This window comes from Sinocyclocheilus rhinocerous, unplaced genomic scaffold (genome assembly GCF_001515625.1).
Source record: "Sinocyclocheilus rhinocerous isolate Xijiao unplaced genomic scaffold, SAMN03320098_v1.1 scaffold839, whole genome shotgun sequence".
In the NCBI taxonomy this organism is placed as follows: domain Eukaryota; kingdom Metazoa; phylum Chordata; class Actinopteri; order Cypriniformes; family Cyprinidae; genus Sinocyclocheilus; species Sinocyclocheilus rhinocerous.
This window is the reverse complement of record NW_015652287.1, coordinates 601841-607372: the sequence shown is the minus strand read 5'-3', so window position 1 is coordinate 607372 and position 5532 is coordinate 601841. Positions and strand designations below refer to the sequence as shown.

Sequence of the window (5532 nt, the reverse complement as noted above, 5' to 3'; positions counted from 1 at the left end):
CCCCATCTAAAGCGGTACTTAACTGCAGTGGAACCGCAAACTGTGCCGAGCCGAACCGTGCCGTGCCGTACTGAGCCGTACCGAGCCGAGTCGTACCACGCAGTGGAAAAGCGCCATTAGACTGTAGCATTTTTGTTACTTGAAATAAAATTAACTGAAATATAAAAAAAAAAGCTGTTTGCCAAGACAACATTTCTTATTTTCGTTCAACTTAATGTACTATGAAAATATTTAAAAGTAATCCAAGTAAAAACCTAATAAAAATAACAATCACACAACAAACTACTAACATTTTAACTAAATTGACTATTTTAAAACACTAAAATGAACTATTTTACAACATTAATAAAAATTATAATAGTATGTCAACTAAAATAACACTGTTTCATAAGAATTTCAAGAAATTTCTCCTAAATAACAAATAAAGTAATTAAAGGACGAAGCTGTTCACAGCTTGAAATATGATTGTGTATATTTGGAACACACTTGTGTGAGATGCTGGAAGTTGATGATATACACAGCTTCAGAGCCCAGCCAGCGGTCAGACACGGCTCGGATGTAATACTGAGAAGGCATGGGCTCAACGATGGGTATAGTGAAGACCACCTGCTGGGGCTCTCCACTCACAACCTGACAGTGCCAGAGGGAATATATGATTAGAAACGCACAACGCAGTGCATTTCACATTTCTGGCTCACTGAATGACATTGTGCGATGTGTCGTCTTCATTAAAGAACCACATGTACTGTCATTAATCTAATCTCCATGCTTTGCAAAATAAAAAAATAAAAATTAGGATTTTTCACAAATATTCGGTTATTTTAGCATTATTTATATAGTTATTATAGCATTTATGAATATATTGATAAGCTAATTTTTATATTTTTGGTTTTCATTTTAATTTTTGTAATTTTGCTACGTGCTTTTGTCATTTTATTTTCTATTTAGCTGTGATTTTTTTTTTAATCTCATATTTCTTCATTTTAATACTTAAACGTATTTTAGTCAGTTGCCAAAGCAAAACATTTAGTTTCTGTTTTTTTTTTAGTTGAAGTTTTATGTATTATTTGTAATTTTTTTGCTTAATTTCAATGAGCAAAAAGCAATTTTTAATAGTTTTAGTTTCAACGTTTTAGTTGTGCTGAATATATACCAAAACTTGTACTACAATACAATAACAAAACTGTAGATATTACATTTAAAGGTGAAGTGTGTAATTTAATGCTACTTTTCCAGTATCTTCATGCTGTGATCTGGTATTTGGGTTAGCTCGTGTCAGGAGATGTATATGTATCTTTACCTGTTTCTTATGCAGAAGGAAGTACTCAGAGTGGTAGATGTGGTCGTTGATCAGATCCTCCACCCATAACCACCAGGGCTCTCCCACTGAGCCATGGACCTGAGCAGGACCAGATGTGAGGTGTCATAAAAGTGATACAATGAAAATACAAAATACAAAAAAACCCAAAAAAAAACATGCTTTTTTTTTTTCAAACAGATGTCCATTTATAAGTTCACAGTAACAAAAAACCTTCATGAAAGTGGAAACTACTGTTTCCATGGAAACCACATGACCAAACTTACACTACGGACACCAAACCACATGAGAATGATAAATATATCATTCCTATTACACGAGAAACAGAAAAACTTTACAGAAGACTTCTTGTACTTCTAGTATCAGTGGTCTGATACAAAATACAAAAAAATGTGGTCCCACTTTATATTAAGTGGCCTTAACTACTATGTACTTACATCAAAAATAAGTACAATGTACTTATTGTGTTCATATTGTATTGCAAAACACTTTTGCTGCTATTGAGGTGGGATACAGGTAAGGTTAGGGACAGGTTTGGTTGTATGGGTAGGTTTAAGGGTGGGTAAACATGTATGTACACAATAAGTGCATTGTACCAAATGATTAATTCAAATGTAAGTACATAGTTGTTAAGGCCACTTAATATAAAGTGGGTCCAAAAATGTAATACAATAAATAATAATAATAATATCACAGGAATTTGACATTCAGATCTCTCAACGACAGCACGTGAACTCTTGCTAATCATCATCAGAGCCCTATAGAGAATATAGAGAGATCTGTTGATATAGAGATCTGTTGTATTAGATGGCTTGCATTTAGCACTAAAGTGAGTGAAATCTTTATAGTCTGTTGAGTTGTAGCCTGGTTTACATTACAGCGAGTGATATACGTATTGTCAGGCAGCTCGGATTTTGCATTAAAGCATCTGAATGACCAGAGAGCTTTTTCACTTTGCACATGGTGTGAGTAAATCTGCCTTGAGCTGTTTGATCTGAATCTGAATCACACAGCTTTATTCACATTAGGGATCGGAATTAAAGCCTGCTGGTGAACGGCATATATCGCACATTTTTCAACATGCACTGAAAACATTTATGAAATAAAACATGATTCCAAAAACATAAATCTAATCAAGAGCAAAGGTAAAATTGCACAGCTAACTGAACTGAAATAAGTTAATACATAAAAAAAATAAAATAAAATTGAGATAATACATTTATGAGTTTGTCATAGAGAAAAAGTGGTTAATGAACAGATGCTGCTTCAACAATGACAGTACAAAACAAAAATATGTTTTTTTTTAGATCTTTTTTTAGACAGCAATGTATGTAGCATGTAGTTCAGTAATATTCAAATCCTACTGAAATGACTACTGTAATATAAAGTGTGAATAATTTTGTATAGATATTAAATGTATTAAACAGGGGTATGTATATTAGCATGCCTATTATTAACATATAGGCTGTTTATTAGTACTTATAAAGCATTTATTCTACATGACCGTATTCTACATCCCTAATCCTACCCAATACCTAAACTTAGCAACTACCATACTAACTATTAATAAGCAGCTAATTAGGAGTTTATTGAGGCAAAAGTCGTAGTTAATGGTTTGTTAATAGCGAGAATCGGACCTTAAAATAAAGTGTGACCAAATATTGTACCTAAATAATAAATTACATCAGGGTTCAACATTTTGGGATTGGCATAAATTCTCTTATGCTCACCTAGGCTGCATCTATTTGATAAAAAATACAGTAAAACAAGTAATATTTGGAAATATTATTATAATTTAAAATAGCGGTTTTCTATTTGAATATATTTTAAAATGTCATTTATTACTGTGATGCAACGCTGAATTTACAGCAGCCATTACTCCAGTCTTCAGTTTCACATAATCCTTCAGAAATCATTCTAAAATGCTGATAATATGCTTAGTATAGCATTTCTTTGGTCCCACTTTATATTAGGTGGCCTTAACTACTATGTACTTACATGCAAATATAAGTACAGTGTACTTATTGTGTTCATATGAGGTGGGATACGGGTAAGGTTATAGGGACAGGTTTGGTGTTATGGGTAGGTTTAAGGGTGGGTTAAGGTGTAAGGGATGGGCTAACAGTATAATCATAAGTGTAATTGCAGAAATTAATTACAAATGTAATTACATACAGGTATTTTTTTTTTTAAATATAAGTACAATGTAAAAATATGTATGTATACAATAAGTGCATTGCACCAAATGATTAATTTAAATGTAAGTATATGACCCCAAATTTTTGGTTGGTAGTGTACTGTATGTATTATGTATTATATTTATATACATGACCTACTGAGTGGATTAATGCAGCGTTAACGATGCATTCATGTGGCAGAGCGCAGGTCATGCTCAGAGCATGTTGGCGGGTGATTAGTGTTGGCTGATGGTCATCCAGCTGTTGGGTGTCACGCTGGACGAGTTATGGTCACACAGGAGTACCAGGCACAGAGCGGCCCATCTGTGGCCCATCACAGCACTGGCCCTCAAGAGAACAATAGCAACAGATCTGGGCCTATTCAAGCCTTTGTGCTCTTAAACACAGGGGAGGAGATGGACAAATCAATGACTCCTTCAGCTCCTCCTGCCTAACCTACTGTGAGTGTGTGTGTGTGTGTGTGTGTGTGTGTATGCGTGTGTGTGTGTGTTACGGTGAGGATATGTGCAATTGTAAATAATGTGCTCAGTACAAACATATGTCACAACTAAACATTACTATCTATTAATTCCCAAAGGCCTCATCATTCTATTTCACCAAAACACGCTTTTAACTGTTTTTAATTACATTTAGAAAATGCAGCTTATATATTTAGTCTGACATAATATACAGCTTTATAACTTTAAAAATAAACTGCAACCAAATTGCATGAGGATTCAGGTTTATCTCACAATTTTAGGGAAGGAAAAAAAAGAGGAATTCACAAAAGCACATTTTTGACAAAATCAGGTTGAGTACTAAAATGATGCCATGATGTTAAATCTATATACATATTTATTTTGTCACAGTTTTGACTTTTGTTGTTTTTTAAATAATGGCTTACTTTCTTAATTTATGACTTATGTATCTCAACTTTTTGTTTGTAATAATTTTGACTTTTTATCTAAAAAATGTCATTATTTCAACATTTTAATCTCATAATTTTGATTTAGCATGTCATCATTTCTTACATCCTATCTGCAATGCCTGTAATGTTATACTTTAAAACAAGTTACTGATTGAGATGAATTTTCTGCTATTAAATTATTATTTTTTTGGCTCATCTGTGGACAAGCGTGCATTACAGTTTGGGATCTTCTGGTCTACGGAATTGAAAATCCAGATATTCCAAAGACTAACAGCAGCATGGAAAGTCCTGGGTATGGTTGCCATGGTTACCTGGTCATTCCACCTGAAGTCCGGGGTGATGCTGAGGCGTACGCGCAGGACAGTGCGTGTGATTGGCTGAATGCTGGACTCCATCAGGATCTGATGAACACACTGCTTCACCTTCAGCCCGATGTTCACGTGATGCAACATGTGACCTGTGCACACACACACACACAAAATGAAGGCAAAACATGGAATATCTGACCTTAAATGCCTACAATAAATTCTAAAACTGACAAATCCACAAAATGTTCTTGCGTCAGACCAACCGATCTCATCTTTGCCCATGTCTCTGAGTTTGTCCACCGTGAGGTTCCTCTCCTCCATTCTAGACAGCACTGAAGGGGGCAGAGCGCTGAACTGTTGCAGCAGGTGGGACGCTTGTCAATCACTTTACACAGGTTCAGCAGGCGGTAGGTCATAGCCGGCCAGCGCTTCCTCAGAGCGATCTCAAACAGAGCCCGCACGATACGAGCAGCATTCTGCACCAAAAAGACAAAGAGACTCTCAATCACACAATCAAGTATGTCAGTGCTCTTGGTCTGCACAGAGGACATGTACACACTGCAGATAAATATGACTGCTGTTTATCCTGTTCTGAGAGTGACATGCACATTCTTGAACCAACTAGCTGTTATTATACTGTTATAAACTGAACTGTTTTTTTTTTTTTAAACTAGTTGGTTATAAATAGTTGATATTGTCATTATAAATACAGTTAATACATTACAATAAATACAATAATTGAAGAAAAAAAAATAATACATTATATATATATATATATATACATATATATATATATATACA

General features: G+C 34.6%; 1 pseudogene; it reads right to left on the bottom strand.

Moving 5' to 3' along the window:
* Nucleotides 1-5532, bottom strand: part of LOC107714405 (activating signal cointegrator 1 complex subunit 3-like) — a 226910-nt pseudogene that overhangs the window by 40201 nt on the left and 181177 nt on the right.